The 27,428-nt window shown below is 38.6% G+C and overlaps 1 protein-coding gene across 7 annotated transcripts in view; it reads right to left on the reverse strand.

Annotated features, from left to right (window-relative positions):
• Sipa1l1 (signal induced proliferation associated 1 like 1) overlaps positions 1–27,428 on the reverse strand; it is a 332,505-nt gene that overhangs the window by 246,609 nt on the left and 58,468 nt on the right. The window contains exon 3 of one of the 7 annotated variants that reach the window (XM_070030926.1): positions 4,170–4,236. The exons of 5 other annotated variants lie outside the window; for them this stretch is intronic. The gene's annotated coding sequence lies outside the window, so the exon portion shown is untranslated. Of the gene's footprint in view, positions 1–4,169; positions 4,237–19,517; positions 19,628–27,428 lie in introns of all 7 variants that reach the window. One more of the 7 variants, XM_070030925.1, reaches the window with a different exon arrangement.

Below are 27,428 nucleotides of genomic sequence, written 5' to 3' on the forward strand. Positions count from 1 at the left end.
CCAAGTATGATTGACAGCCTCCTCACTTCCTCTGCAAAACTGGAACGCTGTGAGAGGTAACACGTTTACAGTTTGGCTGGCACACACTAACTAACCATTCAAAGTACACAGCACTAACAAAACAGATCTGCAACAAAGAACTCTCCAAGCCTGAGAACTCTCCTGGCTTCAGGAGCTGGTCACTGCAACACAGGAGAGAACCCCACACACCAAGAATAAAGTGTGACAGCTGGGCGCTGGTGGCTCACGCCTGTAATCCTAGCTACTCAGGAGGCTGAGATCTGAGGATTGCGGTTCAAAGCCAGCCCGGGCAGGAGAGATAGTGAGACTCCTATCTCCAATAAACCACCAGAAAACCGGAAGTGGCGCTGTAGCTCAAGTGGTGGAGCGCTCGCCTTGAGCTGAAGAGCTGAGGGACAGTACCCAGGCCCAGAGTTCAAGCCCCACGACCAACAAAAAAAAAAAAAAAAAATGTGACTCGAGGGAATTAAAAATAAACAGTAATATCGCTAATGAAAACATTGAGGTAGGCTGTCAAATATCTAAGCCAACTTGATTCCTTCATATCATCTTGATGCAATGTGATGAAGTCTCTTAACTCACACAGGTCAGCTACATATAACATCGTACACTGATATAATGACTTACCTGGCAACATATATGCATGCCAAGGCTGCATGGCTGCACTCTTCCAACCACTGATTGACTATGAACCAATAACCAAAAGCACATTCACTTGTTAGCAACAACTTGACACTGTCATGAAAATTATGAAGACATAACTCAAAATATCTAACCAAATCACAGCATATAGTTTGACCTTTCTTGTATTTTCACTATCATCATCCCTCAACAGTACCTAAGTTTCTAAATAACATGTCTGTAGTGCCCAAGTATCAGAGGGCCCCAAATCTTCATTTACAAAATAGAAGTTATACTTCTTTTAAAGGACTGAGTGTTAATAACCAGGCATATGGAAGGAAAAGAAATAAAATAGATTATCAACATAATGCCAAACTCAGTCTACTATTTTCAAAAGAAAATAGTATGTATTGTCCTAAAATATTTTAAGGATAGAAGGATAGGTTAGGGCTTCCTAAGGCATAAAGAGTAATAATCATAAAAGAAAAAGCTGATTGTCTTTCATCATATCGCTGGGTGCCCACTGGCTCAGACCTATAATCCTAACTGTTCAGGTGGCTGAGATCTAAGGATCCCAGTTTGAAACCAGTCCAGTTAGGAAAGTCCCTGAAACTCTTTAAATTCCAATTAACCAGCAATAAGCCAGAAGCAGAGTTAAGCTAAGGGACAGTGCCAAGGCCCTGAGTTCAAGCCCAAGTACCACAATGAATGCACACATACACATATACAACCAACTTTTTATCATAAAATAATGCTGTTAAAAAAAAAGACTAAATGCAAGCCTCAAACATGGGGACGGGGGTGGGGGTGGGGGGCAGAGATGAGACAGTTGCAAAACATAAATCTCAAAAAAATAGAATGGTTATCTAGGATGAATGAATATCTTCCACAACGCAGTATTAAACTGGTCACTGCTAGTGGTTTATAACAGCCTGTGTAGAGGAATACCATGAATGAGAGACTAGCCATGCTGTCCTGTGAAGAACTAAAGGCTATGAACTGAAGAAGAGTAGATTGCCTAGAAGACTACATGAAGAAGGAAGAAAATAAAAAATAGGTGCCAGTATAGTTCAAGTTACTAAAGAATAATAGATTGTAATTACAAAGTAGCAGTAAGTCTCCATTGAAAAGGAATTTGGATCAAAGTGGCCAGCATTAGCAAGGCAGAACAGTGCTGGCCTGTAATCCCAGTACTTGGGAGACTAAAGCAGGAGGAATATGGAGTATTCAAGGCAAGCCTGGGCTACATAGCAAAACTCTACCTAAAAAACTAGTATTAATGATAACTTATTATACTGATTTCAAAAAAGCCTCTGCTCAAAATTTAATTTTGGAGGCAATATTCTAAGTCTGCTATATTAAATTATCCAGATAAAGAAGCATAAGGTTGTTTGAATGGAAAACATAACTTACTTTAAAAAACTGGATTTTTCAGGTTGTAGAACTACTCAAAGAGGTACAGTGCCTGCCTAGCAAAGTGCTGAGCTTAAATCCCACTAATGAAAAAAAAACAAGGGATTCATAGTACATCACATCTCAGTAGACGTTCTAAGATTTGTCTAAAAAACTTCTACAATAGGCTAACACTAAGAAAACACAAAGTAATATAAAATGACATAGAGCTTCCAATAATTGTTAAAATTATTCAACCAGAATTCCTTAGCCATGACTTAAGTAATTATACAGTTGGTTCTGTCTAGACATGCTATTCAGCTGGATTCATAAATCATGCCATCCTACCCTGAAAGTGCTGGCAGACTAGTATGTAAGAAGCAGTTAGCCTTTCTAGTATTTTAGGATATGAAATAACCATTGTATTTCAATATAGATATGACTACTTATGAAGATTTTTTAAATTTTTATGGGGTTCAAACTCATACATGCTAACCAGCTTCTCAACACTGAACTATTTACATTTACTTCAAGTTTTTTCAAAAAACATATCTAAGTCCTGCTCTGTCACCTGCATTGTCTTTCTCTTGGCTTTCGGGGCAGAAATATAAAAGGCTAGCTTAGTTTGCTATCCACTCACCACGCCCTTGCAGTTAGACCACACAGCAGCATCAGATGCTGTTTTGCACAAATTCACATTAGGAAGTATGAGTTCTGCTTCAGAGGACTACTGGAAGCTGTTCAGCCTGAACTGCCACTTAGAAAGTGATACCACATGTGAAATAAAATCATTTCCTTTCTTCCCTTCAGCAATAAAAAGAAAAGAGAAACATGTGATTTCTAAGTACTATAAACACAATAGTAAGTGAAAGAGATTTGATCAGAGTAGCTAAAGATGTCAAACCAACAAATATTGCTACAGAGAAGAAAGACAAAAGGTTTATTATTTTCAGCTAAAACAAGAATGTATCTTACTTCTATACTAAGTGAGAAGAGAGGCATCATAAATATTTAGGGGGAAAATAGGAAAAGAACAACTTAACGTACGACACGAATTTGAGTTCAAATCCCAGCTCATCCACTGACAAGCTCTTAGTCCTCAAAAACCATCAGCCTCATCAGTGACATAAAATTGTCCATCAAAATGTCACAGGATGACTAGAAACAGTAAATGAGATAAATACCAAAGTATTTAGTGAAGTCCTCAATTAATGGTAACTATTACTGTAACTGTTAACTTAAAATTCCTCAGTAAGGACTTGGAATTATCAAAATGAAAACCAAATTCATTAACAAGAATCATACCAATTAAAGCTTTCTAGTTGAAGAATTTTAAATTAACAAAACAATATAAGGATTGTACTTCATCCTTTTTCCTATTCAAATAATTTAAGTAAAGGGATTTTTCTAGCTTTTTATTTCTTTTTTTTATATTGTGAGCTTTTTATTTCTTTTTTACTGAATTTTTTATTGTAAAGGTGATGTACAGAGGGGTTACCGTTACATACATAAGGTAATGAGTACACTTTTTTTAACAGTGTTATTACCCCCCTCCCTCATTTTCTCCTATTTTCCCCCCCAACTCACCTCCCCACTGCAAGTTGTAAAGTTCATTTCCAACATAGTGTCTAATGAGTATCACTATTGTATTGTTTCACCCTTTGTCTCGCCATTTCTGTAATTCCCCTTTCCTTCTGCAAATTAGATAAACTTATATACAAGTCAAAGGATACAGAAATCAAAAACAGTGACAATCGGGCATACAAAAGGGGGGGAAAGAAGAAAAAAGAAATAACTGCCAACATTACATTATAAAACTTCTTGTTTCCATTTCTTAAAGTTAATTTTGATAAGCTTTATTTTATATGGTTATATGCATCCAGCTATTGAGCTATTGTGACCTTCTGCTAAGAATAAAATAGATATTTTCCACCCAGAGTTAAGGACCAAATTCAGGGCTTTGCAAGTGCCAGGCAAGTGCTCTTCCACTAAGCTAAATCCCAAACTCCAGAAAAGGAACTTTTTAAGGAGAACAAAAACAATCAGCTGGAATCCACTATTGCTGTCAACCATTGAAACAACCATTGCAAAGGTAAACTACTCTAAGTAAATATAAAATTGCACAGTTCCTTTACCTGTAAACCAACTTGTTGGGGTTACAGTGAAGTTCTGGGGAAGGCTGCCAATTATCCAAACACAAACCTGTTTGTGAAAAAATATGAGCTTAGTTTTTTGTTTTATTTTCTTTTCTTTTAAAAGGTGCCCTATCTTGTTCTCTGCATAACCATTCCTGAGGGTTCCAGCCAGTTCTGTAACAGACTGTCAAATACTGATAGGACACACAATCCTTTCAAGGAGAAGAATACAAAGTGTAAAGAAGGTATGACAAATCACCTCAAGCCTCACAGCCCATGATTCTGAACCTCCATAAGAGAAGAGTAAAGGCAGTTGTATAACTAGGGTGAACCATACAGACAGGACCACAACTGAAGGGCTCCTCTGTTGTGTGCATGATGTTCATACTAAAAACTACAATTTTGCTACACATGCCACGGTACTGTACACAATTGTATGGATTTATTCAGCCATAAAAATATGAACTCTGTTCTGCCATTGCCAAACAGCAGTTTCTATGCATCTGCACTTGATCTATTCTTCCTAGACCATCCTCTCCAGAAAGCATTTCTCAAAAGGCTGAAATCATTTTTTGTTGATTTCCCTATAGCACCACCTGCTTCATGCCAGTTTCCCTCTCTATTTTGCACTAATGTCATCCTTCTGTACATCTAGATCTCTTTTATACTTAGGAATCCTAAGAACAGGCTCTGTTCGATTCACCTAGGACAGGACTTTCCTCTGAACTCCCTACTCTTTTCTTTTTTTCAAAGACTGAAGTTAGCGGGCACCTAGCTACTCAAGAGGCTGAGATCTGAGGATCGCGGTTCAAAACCAGCCCGGGCAGGAAAGTCAGTAAGACTCTTATCTCCAATAAACCACTAGAAAACCGGAAGTGGTGCTGTGTGTGACTCAAGCGGTAGAGTGCTCGCCTTGAGCTGAAGAGCTGAGGGACAGCGCCCAAGCCCAGAGTTCAAGACCCATAACCCCCCCCCCAAAAAAAGAAAGAAAGAAAGACTGAAGTTAGGCCACAAAATTTGCTTGAAGATGTTTTCTTCTTCTGTGTGCTGGTACCAGGGGGCTTTGACTCAGGGTCTTACACTCTCGTTTGCTTTCTCACAGCTGGTGCACTACCACTTGAGTCATACCTCCAACTCCAGCATTTTTGCTGGTTATCTGGAGAAAGAATTTTGTAGACTTCTCTGCCTCAATTGGCTTCAAATTGTTATCCTCCAGGTCTCAGTCTCCTGAGTAGTTAGGAATACAGGCATGGGTTATGGGTGCCCAGCTGAAAATGTTTTCTCAATTTGAGAATTTATGTATCTGTAAGAAGCTTCTCCATACAATTCCCTATTTGTTGATCTGAGGCTCAGCAACCTGCCTCCTGTTTAACTGCCTCCTGGTAACCAAGACTAAAGAACTGATAGAGGATTATTTAAAACAAAGGTTCTAAAGCTGTAATTGTCTATCAGAATAATCATAAGAAGGAAGTTCCACCTATTTTTTTTAATTATGTGACCTTTTTCAATCTTCATTTCCTTATAAGAGAAAAGGTACAACACTGCCTTACTCACAGCAGGTTTAAATATAATAACATGTCTGACAATGTTTGCCTCCAAACCTAGGGACACAAGACTTGCTCAGTCTCTTATGTTATTTCAAGAGGACAGATTGAAATTCTGCTATAAGGTCATCCTCTTCTAAGATCCATAACTCATAAATTTCATATCTCTTCATTATCAAACAAGTTTAATATAAGAAGCTAGAAGCTGAACTCCAGAATATCAATCCTCTCACAAATATTCCATTTAGAATCACTTTATTCTAATACCTCATGATTCAGTTTAACATTCACCAATAGCTATTTACTCTCTAGGGAAAATAGTGTTACTTTGATTCCAATCCTAGATACTCACCAAGGACTCAGAAAACTGAGAAATCTGTACATATCAAGAACAGGGAGGAGGTTACAATGTTGAAAGAGTAGGGTTGTTGTCTTTTCTCTTTTCTCCCTGACTGACAGCAGAAACAGAAAATTTCTACTTAGATTTCTCTCTTAGATTTCTTACTAACCTCAGGATAAATTAAAAACCATTAATAAAGCAATTCAATTGAACATTCTCTTCCATTAACTTCAATTATTTCATGTAAACACTTTTCTCTCAAGTAAATCATACATACACAAAATTCATATCAAAAAGATTTTTATATATAAATCTGACATCTATTTGCTTTGGTTTAGCATTCTAACCCCAGGTCCTGTGGTGCAGGTTCCCTTGTGTAGGAAAAGGTTTTTATGGGCACAAAACTGGCTCTTGGGGAGTGATAAGCACTAGTCATTCCCCATCCCAGCCCTTAAGTGGCCAGTACATCATTGACTTCCTGATAATCTCCCAAAGCTGTGAGCATCATTTGTGATTCCCTCATACAATATAAAGACTCTAACTCAACAGCATGTAACGGTAAAGACTAAAATAGTTCAAGCATGTAAGGGTAAAGACTAAAATAGTTCAACCATGATCCACACAGCAAAAAAACAGTGAATAAGTACTCCTTGTAGGCATGATTCAAAGATGCCTAATGTCAACACCATTTTCCCAGAAGCAATGAATAAAGAAAAGTTTTGTTTCTCACGGTCCTCTTAAGAACACAAACCATTTGCATAAAAAGAAATCACATCCTATCTCCCAAGATAAGCTAAAGAAATACAACCTGGGAACAGTGGCTGGGAAATAGTCTCAGGTGCTGAAAAATCTGATAAATATCCATTTCCTCTTATAAGAACTAAGAATAAAGACAGTCCAGGTATTTTCTACTCTGTTCTGAAACTGCTCTGGTTTCAAAATGTTCTCTTCAATCCCAAGGAAAAGGACTGAATGGCATGCTATTTTTTTTTTTTTTTTAGAATGAATGTTAATTTGATGAGAACTTTATCCTGGTCCCATTGAAGTGAGTAAGGTCTTCCTTTGTATCCACAGAGAGCAGGGAAGGATGGTAGTTTCACACTGTTTGTAAAGGCTCTGGGCATCTACAACTTAGCCATGGATATTACTTTCAGATACATGAACTGCCTGCCTGTTTAACGTACTCACTAAGTACATGCAGAAATAAGACCCCAGGGTTCAGAGTGTCTGAACACATAAAATGGAATGTGCCAAATCACAGACATCTAATCTTCACAAATGTCTTTTCCTGCTTTGTTTAATGACTATAATAACAGTTCCTTGGACAGGAACTGAGAACTAAAGAACAACTTGTCAAAGACAGTCTACATCCCAATGTTACTCATTTCTATGGGACAAAGAGATAATGAGTGCTAATTCTAGGCTCTTCTCCCTCCTACCTCTGCAGGTCCCCAGAGGTGTACTCCACAGATGTAGAGCTATGGTTCAAGTGGTAGAGTGCTAACCTTGAGCAAAAAGACTCATGGACAGCACTGAGGTCCTGAATTCAAGCCCCAGGACTAGAAAAAAATTACTTCCTTATAAAAACTATAACCAGTAGATTGCACAGAACACAACTGAGGCTGTATCAATGACCTCCTTCAAACTAGACACCAGGCTGCAAAATTATAAATAGGAACTGCAAAAGGCAAAATATCTTCAGAGATCATCATGAATTGCCTAGAGCTTGCTGGACTCCAGAACTGTAAGTACAACATTCATACTGCTACCTACCACTCTAAATTGGCTCCATTATGCGTGGCATAGAGAAGATTCTACAGGGCAATCTAAAAGTCAACCCAATGTTTCTCATCTCCTATTAGGCTATATTAGCTTCAAAAGCCTGTGAGGAAATCACAGACTCTCTCAGGATGATAAATCTCCCTTCTTCCCCTAGGGTTTAACTTCAGGACCTTGCACTTGCTAGGTACTCTTCCACTTGAGCCATGCCCCAGCCCTTTTCTAGTTTAGTTGTTCTTCAGATGGGGTCTGGCTTTTTACCCGAGGCTGCCCTTGAACTGTGTATCTCTGCCTCCAAAGAAGTTGGAATTACTGAAGCATACTACCATGCTGGCTTGTTGAGATGACATCTCACTAACTTTTTGCCCAGACTAGCATGGAACTATGATCCTCCTATTTAGGCTCACCTGGGTTTTAGGTAGAAACTACTATTTTTCCTCAAATTACCTGTTTTTCCTCAAATGTTCCTATTTACCTGTTAGGAAAAAAATAGTTAATATTTACCCAAAAATTATCCATTTTTTTCAACTGCTTCTTTATTAAATCATAACAAAATAACAACTTTTGTCATTAATTACTAGAATTAGAAAATTTCCTAATTGTTAGGGATGGGGAGGAGGTAAAATCTCATTACTGTTTCATGCTCTGGCAAACCTTACTGTACTTCCATCTATGCTCTGGGCTTTGAGTCAAGTAAATGAAATCTTGGCAAGAAAGGAGATATGTTAATTTAGAATCCTGACCCTTCATAAAGCAAAAGGAAGAGAATGTTAATACTACATTCTTTGAATTTTTTAATTAGCCCAAGAGGTTTTATATTTTTACTTCTCTTCTGTTTGGTTATTTTATCTAAAATGAATTATAGAGTATCATTAAGATTTTACAGCAACCTATCAAAAAGCCTTTTAAATCCTTTACCATGAACTAAAAAGTATCAAACTGGAAGAAAGGAGTCTTCATTTTCAATGTAACCAGTTTTTCAGTAAACTACAATAGCTATGACATGGCAGATTCATTCAATGTACATTCAACAGCACTTAAAATCTCAAACACTATCCCCAACCATGGATAGAACGCGAACAAGACAAATGCAGGACCTGATTACAGTCTGATAAGACAGTGTCCTACCACCTCTAGATTCATCTAAAAAAATGTGCTTGAAAATCAGTCCCAACTAATTTTGAACACATTTTCTCCTCACATTAATGCTAAATGGAAACTTTATTATTATAAAGAACAAAAGAACAATTCTCTCCCAATAGCAGTCAAATAGCCCTATTTTTATAAATAATCTAGATGGCTCAAGGTCCAAAAAGCATACTCTGGGAACTTCTGGGCAGTATACCAAGGACAAAGGTCATCAGAAGTCTAGCCAGATCTGACTCTTTGCTGGGACTAAGGAAGACAACTCAGGGAAAGCCCTGTGGAGTCCCAGCAAAACATTCTGGCTAGTCTTATGCTCCATGGGAAAGACACTCCATGTATGACTTGGATTAGAAATAGACTCATAAATCACCTCCATCTGTAACATACTTAGCTGTGTAAGCAAAGAAAGAAGTCTTCCTATTCAAATATATTTGTGGCAGTATTATGTCTCCGCTTATTTCATAGGCACATACCCACCTCACTGACAAGATTCTGAAAACATAGAAAATCAGAATTAAAACAAACACATAAAACAAACTAGGTTTAATGATCTTTCCTAGATGGCAAAACTGAGATGCTTTTACATCATCTTAACTTTCCTCAGCCATAACCTTTAAAGAGTTTTAAAAAAATTCAGTTTCAGAAATCATACAAGACATTTTTACCTTCTCCAAAACTATCAATGGTATCTCAAAAACAAATGGTCCCAATATTTTGGGGGGTGGAAGGGAGAAGGGTGGGAAGAAATGCTGGCACTGGGACTTGATCACAGGGCTGCATGCTCTTGTTCAGCTTTTTTTTTTTCTGTCTGAGCTGACTCTGGACCATAATCCTCAGATCTCAGCCACCTGAGCAGTTAGAACTACAGCTGTGAGCCACGGGTACTCAGTCCTCCTGATTCTTTAACTGAGTCCTCCAAGCTCAGTTTCCAATCGAAGCTTTCCAATTCACTTCCTGCTCGACCCCTTCACACATTCATCACTACAGGTAAACTGAACTATCCTTACCCATCTGGGCATGCAGCTCAGTTTAGCTTTTCCATGTGTTTTCTCTTATATTCTCAATCTGTATAAAATTTCCCAGACACCACTGTAATCTGACCAATTCAAGGGCTATCTCTTTAGCATTCCAAATGCCCTTCTGCTGAATTTTCATACAATGGGTTCATGTAGAACAAGCATGAGCTTTGGAAATAAACATCATTCAATTTTCAACACAACTGTGTTAGTCAGGCCCTGATCATGAATCTTCTCTCACAAATTTCAACATGAACAACATGTTCATAACAATTGCTTTGCAGGATCTCAAAGCACCGAGCAACATTTACTGCCATGGGCTTAAATCTCAATCCTAACAAAAATCTGGACTTTAAAAAGAACTGAAACACCACAAACCTCACTTTCTATCAGTTGGCTCACAGGTGCTGCATCTATCTCCAAACCTAAATAACAAACTGACTCCAACATGCTGTAGGCCTCTGCATGCCCACATCCATCCCCCCGAGTGGTGACTTGCCTCTCCCTGGGCTCCAAGGTACCCTATGTTCTCCTCACTCAGGCTATCTCTAGTTTTCTCCATCAGGAGCTCCTCCAGTGGCACCTCTACAGTCCAAGAACAGTCTCCTTAGGTAATAAACACACTTGAAAAGAATGTGAAACACAAAAATAAAACCCAGAGACATTTTGAGATTCTGAAGCTGAAAAACAAAGAAAAATACTTGTTAAAATGCTGCAGTCTTTAAAATTCAATCCAAATAATAATGGCTGTGAATTCGAATCACCTACTAGGCACTAAACTGCATTCCCTTTGCCTACAACCTCCTCAGTGGCAGCTACCTTCTCTGCAGACCTGGGGAGGTCAACTAACCTCTGAACTACCATCACAGGTAGCTCATCTCTAGCATACACTGTATACATTTTCATTTTTCTATCATCTTCCTTCTACAACAAGATTAGAAGTTCTAGGGGAATGAGACCTGGGTGCCACTGGTCTTTCTTTCCAATGCTTCTCCTTTTCCCCTTCACATAAAATAGAACTAACATGAACTAAAAGGGAATGACAAGCTTCCAAAAATAAATATTGACAAGCACCCATGGCCTATGCCTGTAATCCCAACTACTCATAAGGCCTTTAAGCTCTGAGAGATCAAGGTTCAAAGTCATACTGGGCAAAAAAGTGTGACAGAACATATCTCTAATTAATCAGTAGAAATGATGGACTAAAGATGTGGCTCAAATGTAGAGCAGAACCAGCCATAATCAAAAAAGCAAAGTGAGAGCATGAACATACCACAATTAATTAATCAATCAATAAACCTATTAATTGGTAAATAAATAAATAACCCAAACCACAAGGACATTCAAAATCTTTTGTTTTTGGAGGGGGGAGTCCAGTCATGGGCCTGGGCACTGTCCCTCAGCTCTTCACCTCAAGGCTAGCGCTCTACCACTTGAGCCACAGCGCCACTTCTGGCTTTTTTTTTCCTGCTTATGTGGAGCTGCGGAATCGAACCCAGGGCCTCATGCATGCAAGGCAAACGCTGAGCCACCTTCCCAGCCCAGAAATTCAAAATTTTATGGTTGCTTTGACAAGTGATTCAGTCAAGGTTCTGGTAAATCCAGTCAGCTTTCTCATATCTAGGCATGTAATCAACAAAATCTCTTAGTTAAAAGAAAACAAATTCTGACCTGAAAAATATTTCATTAAGAAAATCAGAAAATAACAGAAAAATAAGTGAACTAAAAGTGTAAGGAGGCAAAACTTCTTTCTCTCTGATCAAGTAATGTCCGTGATACTTTAATATTCTTTCCCCCTCCAGCCAAATATTTTTGTTATAAAGAAAAAACAATGTTTAACATTCCATAGTCATGATTAGTTATAAAAATAAGCTAGCATCCACTAGGGTGGAGGGTTTTAAGTTACTGATCAGATTAATCAAACCAATGACAGTTGACTTACAAAATAAATTTTGACCTTCCTGCTGCCCAACAGGATATCAACTCATTAAAAAACCTATTTTTAATCCCCAATACCTCAGAATCTGTAAATGTAGAATAAAAGTTGAATGCTTCACTCGTCTTTGTGTGGAGTGGTGATGAAGAAAGATCACAACTCTAGAATTAACCACTGACTTTCCCTCTTGTCGACAACACATTCCTAACAGCTACAAGAGTAACAGAAGCTACAAGAAGTAACTGAGCCCACTGATGCCTGCACACACTGCTAACACAGTTTCAAGGGGTCACATTAGTGACCCTTTGTTCTACCCTATTCCTCATGAAGTCCTCCTGGTGAGGACTACCCAACCCTCCCTGGGATCCCAGAGAGCTCTGGGGAAAGGCAGTCCCTAAGCTAACATCAAGTTAGTTAATCAAATCCAAGAACAGCAGGCAGGGAAGCCAGAGGCAGGAAAAAAAAAGAAAAAAAAAAAAAAAAAAAAAGGAGGGTTTCTGGGCCATATTCCAAGAACTTTCCTTCTCCCTCTGCCAGCAGCACCCATCAATTCCCATAGTAACCAGCCCACAGTTTTCCAACTTGTCCAAGAGGGAGGTGTATAAGCTACAGCAGAAGCGCATGAGATCAAGGCCCAAAACCCCAGGCACCAACTGGATAGTTACTTAGTGGCTTAAATATTCCAACTCTGCTCCTGGCTTCCCAATTCCCACATTACCAGATGGTTCCCTTTCCTCCCTTTGGTGATACTGTGACAAAGGAGATTCTTTCCAAGGAGTCTGCAAAAAAACAAATTTCTGTTTTCTAATATGATTTTTGCTCAAGTCTACTTGTACTAAAGCAGCCATATCCTTCTAACCACCAAGCATGACTACTTACCAAATGAAGGAATCTCCTAGAGTAGAAACTGAGATTGTCAAGATATGGTTGAAGAATATGAGATCCATGATAATCAGAGGACATCATGGAACCAGGACCATTTCAGTTCCCATCACATTTCTCAAGGACATTTCAGTTGACTTTCCACAGGGCAAGAGGGAGTTGTCAGAATTAGGGAAATATAGGTGATAATTTAAGAAATTTGAGGGAGAGAGGGAAAGAAAGAGGGAGAGAGAGGGGAGAAGGAGGGGGGAGAGAGGGAAAGGGAGGGGGGAAATCTATTCAATCTGGTTATCTAAAGAATTACTATATTTGAAACCGGGTGTAAGTGGCTCACGCCTATAACCCTAGTTACTCAGGAGGCTGAGATTTGAGGATCTAGGTTCAAAGCCAGCCTAGACAGAGAAGTCTCCACGAGACTCTTATCTCCAATAAACTACTCAAAAGAAAAAACAGAAGTGGTACTGTCTCATGTGGTAGAACACTAGCCTTGAGCAAAAAGAGGCTCAGAGACAGTGCCCAAGCCCTGAGTTCAAGATCCAGGACCAGAAAAAAAAAAAACATGCTGTATTTGAGATATTATTTTTCCAACTAAAAAAGTAGACAATTAAATTAGAACTTCCTAGCATGACCTAGAACCAATTCTGCAAGCTTCACATTTCTCTAACAGTTCAATGGCTAAAAGGAAAGGGGATAATAAGGGTGATAGGAGGTAACACAAAAGGCAGTAGTGAAGTCACCACCCATGGAGGCTCTGCTCATTAGTAAGATGCACATGCTTAGGCTGGATGTACAGTAATCTAGCTACAGAATAATAGTGTATGCCAGTGCACATTTTAAATTTTAAGAGAGATATTCCTAAATTACCTACCTTGAGAATTCCATAGCAGTATGAATGAGAACTTCAAACTTTTACCAGCTGCACTCATGGTACTTTGCTAATTATAGAATGTATAAGAATAAAAGATTCTAAAATATGAGTCAGTACCACCAGAAATGTAGAATAAATGAAAAGAAATATATAAACAGGAAAGCTTGTTGTGGTAAGAAGGGGAAATTGTAAGTATCTGACCTCTATCTATTCAGTAATGAAATCTTTTTAAAATAAACTTTTTAAAAAACTAACATAAGAAATAGTTGAGTTGTAAAAAAAAATCCACAATTGTCTAGGGAACTAATGCTTTCAAAAAAAATCTAAATTAATATGTAAATTTACTACAATCTCAGTAATACCAACATGATATTCTTTTGGAAATGCAGCAGCTAAGTTCACAAGAGAAAAATAAATGAGCCATTATAATTAGGGTAATTATGCAAAGGAAGATTAATGAAAGAGACAAGACTTAACACTTGCCCCATAGCAAAAGTGTTATAAATCTGTAATAATTAAAAAGGTATGAAACTGGTTCATAATAGGCCATGAAAAGGATATACCAAATATACTAAAATATTTCAGGAATTCAAAAAAAGACGAAATGTGACATTTAAAGTTAGTGTTGCAAAGGTAAATCATCCAACAAATGGTGATAACATAATCATGTAGCCAAGTAGAAAAAATAATAGGGAACCAATTTACAGCAGAATAAAACCCAAACTGAGTGAAATATTTAAATGTATACCAAGAATCCACACAAGTATTTTTTTGGGGGGGGTCCAGTCGTGGGCCCTGAACTCTGGGCCTGGGCGCTGTCCCTCAGCTCTTCAGCTCAAGGATAGCACTCTACCACTTGAGCCACAGCGCCACTTCCGGCTTTTTTCTTTTTGCTTATGGGGTGCTGAGGAATCGAACCCAGGGCCTCAGGCATGCAAGGCAAGTGCTCTAACACTGAGCCACTTTCCCAGCCCCTCCACACAAGTATTAAAAGCAAGCAGAAGACACTGTAGATAATCTTGAAGAACTTACAAACTTTCTAAGTGGAACACAAAATCCAAAAACAATAACGTAAAAGTTTAATAAATTTGAAAATAATTATATATGGCTAAAGTTAGCATAAACAACAAAATACAAATCTAGTATTGAAAAATAGCAGCTTTGCTCATTTCAACAGCTTATTTAAATAGACAGATGGGGAAAAGATCACAAGAATAAATTCATACAAAAGAAATTGCTCTGAAGCACATGTCAGTACATTAACCTCCATCTATGTCAAGACAAATGTACAGGAAAATCACAATGAGAGTCCACAGTCACATATGAAATTTCAGGGCTATACTCCCAGATACTCAGAGAATTATAGTTCATGGCCAAGATGAGCAATGTGAGCAAGACCCATCTCAAAAAACAAAATAGATATCATAGCATGTGATATGAGGGAGGTATGGGTAGGAGGACTACAATCCAGAGCTATGGGGGAGGGAGGGGCAGAATGGGGAACAAGACCCAATCTGAAAATGAATAAAATAAAATGTCTGGGTGTGGGGGACATAGATCAAGTGGTACAGTGCTACCATAGCAAGCACAAGGCCTTGAATTCAAATCCTGGTGCAGAAAGAGGAAGAAAAAAGGGAAGGAGGGAGAAGGGGAGAAGAAAAGAGGAAAGGAGGAAGGGAGGGAGGAAGGCAGGGAAGAGGGGAGGAGAGAGGAGAGGAAAGAAGGGAGAGAGAAGAGAGAGGTCTCAAGCAAAATAAGATGACACACATCTACAAAAGTTAAATCCCACACTAGTGGCAAGGGGGGAAGAAGGGATATATTGCAGATGACAACATAAATCTGTACAATTTATCTTTTTAAAAAAAGTAACTGAAGAGCATCCACAATACATAAAGACAGGAAGACATATATTCTTTAAACCAAAGTTTCCCCTATATATACTTGAAAGTTCAAGGATTTGGGAACCAGTGGCTCACCTCTGTAATCTCAGTTATGAATGAGGCTGAGATCTGATAGATGTAGTTCAAAGCCAGTCCAAACAGGAAAGTCTGTGAAACTTGTATCGCCAATTAAGCACCAAAAAAGCTGAAAGTGGAGCTGTGGCTCAAGTGGTAGAGTGCTAGCCTTGAATGAAAAAGCTCAGGGACAATACCCAGGCTCTGAGTTCAAGTCCCAGGACCAGCACCAAAACAAAAAAAAAAAAAAAAAAACCACCTCAAGGATTCCATTATTTTCAGCCATTTTCTGCTGTAACAAAATGTCCGAGACAGCAGAATAGATGCAGGGAAAAAAATTTGTATGCTGCTATTCCAAAATTGGGTGGCCCATCAGTTCAGCCTCTGGTAAAAAGCTTTCTAGCTTAAGCATGACTTAGCAAATTGCATCATGATGGGAGGATGCTTGAGAAGGAAACGGCAATCTCATATCATGCAGGAAGAGATCCAGAGGCCAGGCTTGATCATGTAACAGCTCTTCATGAGAACTAACTCGCTTTACAAGACCAGCATACTATCTGAGGATAGTATGTCCATGGCAAACTTGCCTTGCATAAAGCCCCACCTCTTAAATGACCACCACATAAACTGGCCATCAAGCTTCTAGCACATCAACTGTCCATATCCAAACTAGCAGCTACTGTCATGTTGTTAATAATATCTAAATATGAGAAACAACTTACAGCCCATCACTAAGAGAGTGAAGGAATAAGAAAGGACAACCTTAACCTGAAGGAAAGCAGAGTATAGTATGCTACCATTTGTGTCAAATTTAAAAAAAAAATAAGACTCTCTACAATCAAAGAGATACTAGCAGATAAATTCCTAGTAGTATCTATATAGCTTGGCTTAAAAGCACAATCTCAGAATATTATTCTGTGGACATAGATTAGCTATTTTAAAACAAGCATAAACTTCATTTTAAAAGGTAATTATTTTATGGCTAAACTCACTTCATCCATGGTATCCACATTCTTTTATGACTACTAATGAGAACCATAAATAAGCTATATTGTACTTCCTCACTTCTAAAAATCCTTGGGGGGAACAATCATAAAACTCAATACATATCCTACAAAATTAAGGAAGCTGAGGGGAGAAAAAGGGTTAGGAGGGATGAGGAAGATTAATGAAAGGGGTGACATTGATCAATTTGAATTGTATTGACAAACTGACTTGAGTGGTAACTCTGTTGTACAAGTTAAGATAATAACAATACAGGAAGTGGCGCTGTAGCTCAAGTGGTAGAGCGCTCGCCTTGAGCTGAAGAGCTGAGGGACAGAGCCCAGGCCCAGAGTTCAAGCCCCACGACCCACAAAAAAAAAAAAAAAAAAAGATAATAACAATACAAAAATTAAAAAATCCTTCCCTTACTGTATATATCTCACCTAGAAGAATTCATAACTTCATAGAACAGCTGCCAAATACAAAAGCCAAAAAATAATGCTCCAGTCCAGGTACTCAGTACTTGATGAGTGAGAAATCCTGTGTTCCAAATACAGTACCAAATATTTTTTCTAAAGATATGCCTCGGTCCTTAGTCATAATGACATGGAAGAGAAAAGAAGCCAAGAGCAGAGAGACAGAGAAGTGAAGTAATTATCACTGAAGATATAGGCAGGAAATCTGGCACATTAACTATACTACACCATAACATGCTAAACATTTTGCTCCATCCTAGAGGCTGTAGAATACAACAGATAAAATATAGCTTTTAAAGCACAAGTATAATTAATAATTATTGCAAATCAACATTTAAAAAGGTAAACACTATGAAATTTGGCTTTGATTTTCAAGAATATTTTCTATAGATACTATAAAAGTAATTTTTTAGGGAAAAAAATTCCTTATTCTGGGCTGGGAAGATGGCTCAGTGGTAGAGTGCTTGCCTTGAGCCAAAAGAGTTGAGGGACAGTGCCCAAACCCAGAGTTCAGGCCCCATGAACAGCAGCACCCAAAAAAAAATTCTAATTCTGTAGGAGAAAAACTGATAAAACTTCAGGTTTGACAAAATTTTGCTTTCCTATGTTATGTTCTCAGGAAAAACTCAGGCTTTAAAACATGTAGAAACAAAAACATACATACATACATACATACATACATACATACATACATACATACATACATACATTACAATGAAGAAATAACCAACCCTTAGGGGGTGGAGGCATGGCTCAGTTTAAATCACTAGCTAATGAGCCACAGGAACCCAGTTTGAGAAAAACATGTAGGAACAAGATTTTAGCTTCAACCTGCAATGATACTCTAATCTTCTACATGTCTAAAGGACAAAAGAGGGTCTAATTTTTGAAATATTCTTGAGTCCCTTAAATGGGTAAAGAGGGCTGGGAATGTGGCTTAGTGATAGAGTGCTTGCCTTGAATGCATGAAGCCCTGGGGTCAATTCCTCAGTACCACATACACAAAAAAGGCTGAAAGTGGCACTGTGGCTCAAGTGGTAGACTGCTGGCCTTGAGCAAAAGAAGCTCAGGGACACTACCCAGGCCCAGAGGGACAGCGCCCAGGACCAGAGTTCAAGCCTCACGACTAACCAAAAAACAAACAAAAAAAAAAAAAAAAAAAAAAAAACAGGGGGGCGATGTAAAGAAATGCTACAGAGTTTCTCCCTAAAACATCATGAGTTCCCTATCTCCAGAACTCAGAGCTCTGGGTCTCATCTTCCACACCACAACATAGGATGAACTTAGCACCATCTCCTGCTTTCTGTGAATATTCATTCACTTCTCATCTGTAAAATGAATAACAACTCATTTGTTCCCAGGCCTAAAATCCCATCATACCTCTTTCTCTACATCAAAATGTCAGATCTTACATTCCTTTCATAAAGATACATGCCACAATACATGCATTGGTGAGTATCAAGAAGCAACTGCCTGTCACATTTATTTCCCATACCCATAGAAGTCACGGGGGGGGGGGGGGGGGGAAGGAAGATGAGGAGGGGGGGGAGAAGGAAGGCATTTAATTTAATTGCCAATTTAATTACCAATTATACAGCAGTTCTCAAATGAGAAGAAAAATAACTTATTTAAGTAAATATGTTGACAAAAATATATATGCTATTTAATAAAACACAAACTCAATTGTTCATTCACAGTTAGGGTGGTATTCATTCACAGTTAGTTTCCAGGTGAAATTTTACAGGGATCATTAGTACACAAGTAATGTCTTCTGAAAGTTTTGCCACTTGTTATTTTTGTTTCCCACATTGCCTACCATGGGAAGTGGCAAGAATGTTCACCCACATGCAAAGTCACATGAATCACCAGTGGAGAGTTCTAACTTTTTTAACAAAATCCTTACATATGGGCCGCTGACTTGGAGGTGACTGCTTGAAAAGCAGGCTAGAGATCTGTGAATTGGAATTAACAGGCTAAAAACATACTATGTATTTAATAATTTCTATAAATTCAAATTTTCCCTTCCAAAACACACAGATGACATTGGGTTGTGAACAAACAGAGCTTTGTTCTACATTTCTTTTTCCCTAAAGAACCAGCACTTTATGACACAGGTCCTTTGTAAATAATATGAGAATAAAGAGTTTTTCAGAAAGAGTTAGATAAAATTTCCACAATCAAAGATATACTAGAGGTAAATAGGAAATGAAATAATATCCATCTGTAAAGATGAGCCAGAATCTGCCTTCCTGAGGAAATGAACTGGAACATGTTTCAAAGTAGAGAAAGGGACTGACAGTTACAGAGGAGAGGGAAACAACCTGTGGTGATACTGCCTCTACAATTTCTCAAGGAACAGAGGAAGATCATTTACTCAGATAGGACAAACAGGAGAGACAACATGTTGTACCATAATTTGTACCTCTGGGTCCTGCTCAGCTGACAGCTTGCTTCCTATGAGACACTGCACTGGTACCTAGGGCTCCCATCACCATGCATCACCATGCATCACCATGCACCTGGCACACGAGCCTATTTGATAAATGAACAGAGCAATGCTCAGAATACAGATAAGGTTTCCAGCTAGAGCAGTTTGAGAAATAAGAGGAACTGTCAAGATCACTCATGTAAGAAAGAAGTGGCGTATGAAGACTGATGATTTCAAATATCAGAGGTTTTAGACATAACATATTTTTTTCAAGTACCACGTTGTTTCCTTATCTTGAGAAAATAAAGACATCTTCCTCATCATACCCGCCAACTACTGAAAAGAAAGAAGACATTTTGTGACCAAGAGTCCTTAAAGAGAACCCCAAGAAGTGCTGTCTCTCTTCCTGTCCCAGCAAGAGCTCTCATTCCAACATGTATTCTTCAGCCTGTGGTGTCCATAATGAGGGAGGTGCTGTGCTGGGCACACAGCAAATTCCTCAGCCACTAGAACACAGATCAACCTTCAGTGAAGAGGCCTCTCAAGCCTCAGAAGCACTTCAGACAGTCCTCACCCAGTACAGCTTTCAATATACAAATTATAATGAACTGTTATTTTATACTGTAATTTGTTGCTATATACAACAACAAAGGCCCAATGGTCACTATAATACTTTGCTAGTAATCACTTATTTGCAGAATACTCTGCTTCTAAATAAATTCATATCTAGAAACATATCTAGAGATGACCTCGTAAACACTTGGCCTGACAAGTGCACAGAGAATCACATGCCCTACACCTCCATGTGTACAGAGCCATGGCCAAGGGTACTATCTACAGTCCTTACAAGAGGAACTACTGAAAACAACCAATTCTGATCACTATCACCTTATGCTACTGCAGTAGCTGCCCATCTCTCACAGGCAGCCAAGAGTAGAGAATTACAGGTCCTACAGGAGCCAGGGTAGGTAGGATCTATGTTATGATTTGTGCCCTGAGTATTTTTTGCTGCTTCTGATCACACAGTTACAGATGACACTACTGCATCAACTCCCTTTATTGCAGCCATTCTATCCTCTGCTGATGTGACCTGACAAGATACAAAAAGATATCACACTCCCCCCACCCCCTTTTTCTCTTTTAAGAATCAGAAGATACAAACAGGACATTTGGTTAACTAACTGGGAGGACATTTGGCTAACAACCACAAAGCCTCTAGATTCAATCTCAGCACTGCCCTCCAACATCTCCTCCCACATCCTCCCCCCCAAAAAAGATTGGCAATTCAAAAACAACTGCACATGTAAGGAAAATTGAAAAGTGATCATATACATCAAGGGAAAGGGCAAAAAAATCTAACTCTTGGCACAGAAATAGCCCATAATAATAATAATAAAAATCCTGAGTAAAGGAGAGAATCTGATTTCCAGAGTTACCATGTGTTATCAGTTTTCTAAATCACAAAAAAGTCAACAAAAAACATTCCCTGAAAAACCCCTGATGGCTTGGTGCTGGTAACTCAGACCTATAATCCAAGCTATTGAGGAGGCTGAGCTCTGAGGATCACAGTACAAAACCAGCTCAGACAGGAAAGTCTTTGTCCATAGACTCTTTTTTTTATTTTTGTATATTTTTATTGGAAAATTAGTGTACAGAGGGGATACAATACATGAGTAAGTCCATAGACTCTTATCTCCAAGTAACTACCAAAAAGCCAGAAGTGGGGCTGTGCTCAAGTGATAGAGTATCATCGTTAAGCAAAAACCTCAGCCCCAGAACTAACAAAAAAACAAAAGCAAAATACAGTGTTAGCAGATTTTCTTTTTTTTCTTTTTTTTTTATTGTGAAAATACCATACAGAAGAGTTATAATTACATGGGTAAGGTAATGAGTGCATTTCTTTTTTTTTTTTGGGGGGGGGGGGGTCCGGTTGTGGGGCCTGAACTCTGGGCCTGGGCGCTGTCCCTCAGCTCTTCAGCTCAAGGCTAGCGCTCCACCACTTGAGCCACAGCACCACTTCCGGCTTTTTTCTTTTTGCTTATGTGGTGCTGAGGAATTGAACCCAGGGCCTCATGCATGCAAGGCAAGCGCTCTACCACTGAGCCAACTTCCCAGCCCCTAATGAGTACATTTCTTATCAAGCATTGTTGCCTCCTCCTTTGTTTCCCCTTCCCGTCCCTTCCCATCTCCCACCCTCCAACCCCCCACCCACCTCCACTTTCCCACCCCTCCACCCCCCCCACACCAAAGTTGTAAAGTTCGTTTTTTGACATAACGTCTTGTACATCTCTTTGTTGCAATGGGTCCACATGTATCCCTATTTAAACAATTTGTTTTTTCCCTCCCCTCCACAAATTATACCAACATCAAATACAGTGAAAACGGGTTATACAGTTGGGGAGGGACATACAAAGCAACAAAGAAATCATCTTATAAATATGTTAGAAACAATAGCAAAAAAAGAAAAAAACATTTGAATCCTTATCTTGGGGTTCATTTCACCTAACAGCAACTTATCTGACTGTTTCTGCTTGTCTCAGACATATACTAGTTATTGCAAATAAGGGAAACCATGGGACCTATGTTTCTTTGGGCCTGGCTTACTTCACTTAATATAATTTTTTCCAAGTCTTTACCATTTCCTAACAAATGGGACAATGTCATTCTTTGTGATGAAGGCATAGAATTCCACTGTGTATATATACCACATTTTCTTGATCCATTCATCTACTGAAGGGCATCTGGGCTGATAGCAGATTTTCTAGACAAAGATTATATACAAACTGTTAAAGATGCTAAAAGAAGAAGGTATTTTTTTTAAAAAGCAAGAGGGCATGGCTCAGTTGACAGAGCACTAACCAATGGGTGAAAGCTGCAGGTACCAAGTTTGAGTCCCAATCTTGGGCCTAAAAAACAAACAAACAAACAGAAAGGAAATAAAGTCAAGAAATGCTGTGAGAACAAAATGAAAACACAAACAATAAGACAGAAATCCTAAAGAGAGGGCTGGGAAGGTGGCTCAGGGGTAGAGCGTTTGCCTTGCATGCATGAGGCCCTGGGTTCGATTCCTCAGCACCACATAAACAAGAAGAAAAAAAAAGCCGGAAGTGGCGCTGTGGCTCAAGAGGTAGAGCGCTAGCCTTGAGCTGAAGAGCTGAGAGACAGCACCCAGGTCCAGAGTTCAGGCCCCACGACCAGACCAAAAAAAAAAATTCTAAAGAGACTCTGAGAAGAAAAACAATGGAAATGAAAAAATTTCACCAGAGCATTAAAAAACAGTTTTGAAGAAGCAAAAGAATGAATAAACTTGGAGAAAGGAAAATGGAAATTTTCAAGTCTAAGAGAAGTCTTTCAAAAGAGGAAAGAAGAGTGAATCAAGAGTAGGAAACCTAATCTCTGGGTCACCATCCATTGACTCAATACACATACTGTGGGAGTCCTAGCAAGAAAAGGAAGAAACAGAGAATATGAGGAGTTTTAGGTCCATAATTTATGCTTGTAATCCCAGCTACTTAGGAAATATTGGATTACAATTCAAGGCCAGCCAAGGCAAAACTTAGGGAGACCCCCATCTCAACCAATAAACTGAGCACAGAAGTAATATACCTATCATTAGTTATGTGGGAGGTGAAAACTGGAGACTTCATAGTCTCCAGTTTAGTTGTTTGGTCTATAATCTCTACTTTATTTATCTGAATAATAATTAAAGCAAAATGTGCTGAGGCATGGCTCAAATATAGAGTACCTACCTAACAACCAAAAGACCCTGAGTTCAAACCACAGCACCACCAAAAACAAGAAAAAAGAAAATAAAGGAGAACAAAAATGGGAAAGGATAAAAAAGGAGTAAAGAGAAGGGATGAATGTCCCTCCAATTTGGTGGAAGACACGTATGTAATTATAAACAAAGGTAAAAGTAAGCTGTCAACTAAGAATCTCATATCTAGCAGAACTGTCCTTCAAAAGAAAGAGTTAAGATACTCTCAGAAAAACAAAAGCTGAGGAAATCTGCTACTATTACACCTGCTTTCTGAGGCAGTCCTACAGAGTAAAAAGGAAGGGCACTAGACACCAACTTGAAGCTACATGTAGAAATGAAGATCTCAATAAAAGGAAATGCAAAGGCAACTCTAAAAGCTGACACTACTAACAGTCCATAACTGTACTTTTCCATTTTTTAAGATTTCTATAAGATTAATATATTTTTAAGTTATTAGTCTGAAAGCTATTGTTATAACTCCACATTTTGCTTTCTATATGATTTCAGAGACAAATGCACTAGCCTCTGATTAGTTCATATTATGAGTATATTTTTGAGTAAATGTATACATATATAATGTTGTGACAGCAACACTGTAAGGGGTGGGGCCAGAACTTGTAAGAGTGGAGTTTCTGTATGTTATTGCAGTTAAGCGGGTATAAATTCAAATTAGGGTGCTATAACTTTAGGTTTAGGTTTTTAAATGTGATTTCCATGGTAACCACAAAGGAAATAGCTAAGTGTGTGTGTATGAAGAACTGCAATTTTTAGATACACACACACACACACACACACACACACACACACACACACACACACACACACACAAATCAACTGAACACAAAAGAAGACTGTAATTCAAGGGACATAAAAAGTTACAAAGGCCAGGCACCAGTGACACATGTCTATAATCCTAGCTACTCAGGATGCTGAGATCTAAGGATGGTGGTTTGAAGCCAACAGTGCAGGAAAGCCAGCTCTTATCTGCAATTAATTATAGAAAAAGCAGGAAGTGGCACAGTGGCTCAAGTGGTAGAGCACTAGTTTTTAGCAAAAAAAGCTGAGGGATAACAACCAGGCCCTGATTTCAAGCCTTAGGATTGTTACAAAAATCAAAAAACTAAAATTAACAAATAAAATTGAGAAGAGAAGGAAAACTCAGCTAGTAGATGGAACAAAACAGTAACAATTAAAGCAAAGATAAACAAAATAGGGAGTAGAAGGATAGAGAAAAATCAATGAAACCAAAAGTTCATTTAAAAAAATAATCAACAAATGTTTAGCTGGATAGGCAAAGAAAAAAGAGAGAAAACTCACACTGCTAAAATCAGAAATGAGAGTGGAGATACTTATTGTACAGAAATAAAAAATAGATCTTAGAAATGACAATTGTATGAAAACAAAAGGACAAATTCCTAGGAACATGAATAACTAAGATTTAGTACGATAAAATACAAACTAAAACAGATCTAAAACTAGTAAGAAGATTAAATTAGCCGGGCGCTGGTGGCTCACGCCTGTAATCCTAGCTACTCAGGAGGCTGAGATCTGAGGATCGCGGTTCAAAGCCAGCCCGGGCAGGAGAGACCGTGAGACTCCTATCTCCAATAAACCACCAGAAAACCGGAAGTGGCGCTGTAGCTCAAGTGGTAGAGTGCTCGCCTTGAGCTGAAGAGCTGAGGGACAGCGCCCAGGCCCAGAGTTCAAGTCCCATGACCAACAAAAAAAAAAAAAAAGAAGAAGATTAAATTAGTAATCAAAATCTCCTGACAAGGAAAACATTTCAATCTGATAACAACCTCACTTTCTACCCTGCCCATAAAGGCTATATAAATTTGACGTACTCATCAAATGTTACTTAGTTAATTTCTCAAACCATTTATTTTCCAGCTGACTGTGAGGGAGAGAAAAAAACAGCTGTCAGTAATAGAAAAGGGCCAGCTGCTGAATTAAGATATAGACTTTTTTTTTTAAAGGATTACCTTGATAAAGAAGTCCATTTCTTCTTCATCCATTAATGCATCCATTACAGAGCTTACTTAATGCTCCTCTTGAGCACCACTGCTATTAAGGATGCTAGTAGTATGGGCACAAAACAGAGGTGGTCATGGGCTAGGACAAGCAGTAGTGGTTCAGGAAACATGTTATGCTCTGAAAGGCTTACATGTGAAAGGCTGCTCACCCACGATGCTCATGTGTTCTTTATCATCTACTCACCAGAGACCTTGACACATTTAGGACAGATGTGAGAAGTAACTTTTTTCAAATCCAAAACACTCATCTCTAACTCAGTCCTGCTTTAAAATTCTTCTCCAAAAGAACAAAATAAAGGCTTTCTCAAAAGAGCAAAAACAACTCTGTAATGTGGCATATCAGACTTTTCCACAGATAAGACTTCACTCATCATATAACCTTGACTTTTCATATATAAGTTTTGATTTAAGGCACTTAAATATTAGTAAAGATCTTTACAACTTCCTTTTATTTTTTATCATGAGGCTTCAACTCAGGGCCTGGATGCTGTCCCTGAGCTTTTCTGCTCAAAGACAGTGCTTTACCACTTTGACTCATAACTCTACTTCAAGTTTTGGGGTGGTTAATTGAAGATAAGTCTCACAGACTTTCCTGCCTGGGTTGGCTCTGAACCATAATTTAGGCAGGAGTCACCAGTGCCCAGATTAACAACTCCTTTTATATTTAAAATATATTTAAGGATTGACCAACACTAAAATAATGTCTATATTTTAAAACACAACTGCTGTCACTAAGAGTTTCCCAGTCCCTTAAGAAATATGTCTGAAGAACTGGGAACGTTCTCTTTCCCTCAGCCTCATAGCTTCATCTCTAGTCTCCCAGGTAAGGCCAGGTTTTCAGAAATGCTTTTGCCCACCCAACTTTTTAAGGTGGTTGTAGGGTTTGAGCCTGCACAATTCACACACTGATCTGTTCTACCTACATCTGCTCATTTCTGTTTTCTGTTTTATTTTTTTTTTTTGGGGGGGGGGGGTCCAGTCATGGGGCCTGAACTCTGGGCCTGGGCGCTGTCCCTCAGCTCTTCAGTTCAAGGCTAGCGCTCTACCACTTGAGCCACAATGCCACTTCTGGCTTTTTTCTTTTTGCTTATGTGGTACTGAGGAATCGAACCCAGGGCCTCGTGCATGCAAGGCAAGCACTCTACCACTGAGCCACCTTCCCAGCACCTGTTTTCTGTTTTAACTTGAGATTATTGCTCAAGTCTACTCCTAGTAAGAAATCTGAAATTCATTAAACAATCAAAAAGTGGGAAACATAACATCATAAACTACATGATAACATTATTACAAAGATTCAGAGACCCTGCCTCCAAAAATATATGACAAGGTATTAAGAAATAAGACAATCCTCCAGAGACAATTTAATCTGAACCTCCATTTCCAGGTATGTTCTTTGTCAGCAGAACCTAAGTTTAAAAGAGGCAACCAGCTACATGATATGGAAAGCTGTTCTCTCTTCTTATACTCTAGAGAACATAAAAAGAAGAGTTCAGTGTAAGTTGTCCCTAATTGAGGGAAAGGGTAAAAAGACATTAGTAAATATGAAGGAGAATATGAAAGTTCTATAGGCTTTCTAAAAACATTTGCCAAGCCAGAGGATTTCATATCTTTTTTTTTTTTGCAAGAATAAAAGGGCTTTGAATAAAAAATAAGCTTAATAAAAAAAATTCTGGGGCTAGGAAGGTGGCTCAGTGGTAGAGCGCTTGCCTTGCATGCATGAGGCCCTGGGTTCGATTCCTCAGCACCACATAAGTAAAAAAAGCAGAAGCGGCATTGTGGCTCAAGTGGTAGAGCGCTAGCCTTGAGCTACAGAGCTGAGGGACAGCTCCCAGACCCACAGTTCAGGCCCCACAGCCAATCGAATAAAAAAAATTCTGAAATGACCTCAGGATGTGCCAAAATTTAACTCAAATTATTTACAGACAACCATAAAAAGTAGCCATTACAATCGTCCCTTTGTTAGTATTCACATTTAGTAATTCCATGACAGTAAACATTTTCAATCAAATCTACTCAAAAAAAGAGATTTGACCTTAACATAAAAGTATTTATCTTAGGTTGTCTCTTTTTGGTGCCCTAAGTGCCAACTGTTAAACTTTACTTTAGGATTAG

The sequence above is a fragment of the Dipodomys merriami genome, unplaced genomic scaffold, assembly GCF_024711535.1.
Source record: "Dipodomys merriami isolate MVZ:Mamm:240054 unplaced genomic scaffold, mDipMer1.0.p SCAF_1, whole genome shotgun sequence".
Taxonomy (NCBI): Eukaryota; Metazoa; Chordata; class Mammalia; order Rodentia; family Heteromyidae; genus Dipodomys; species Dipodomys merriami.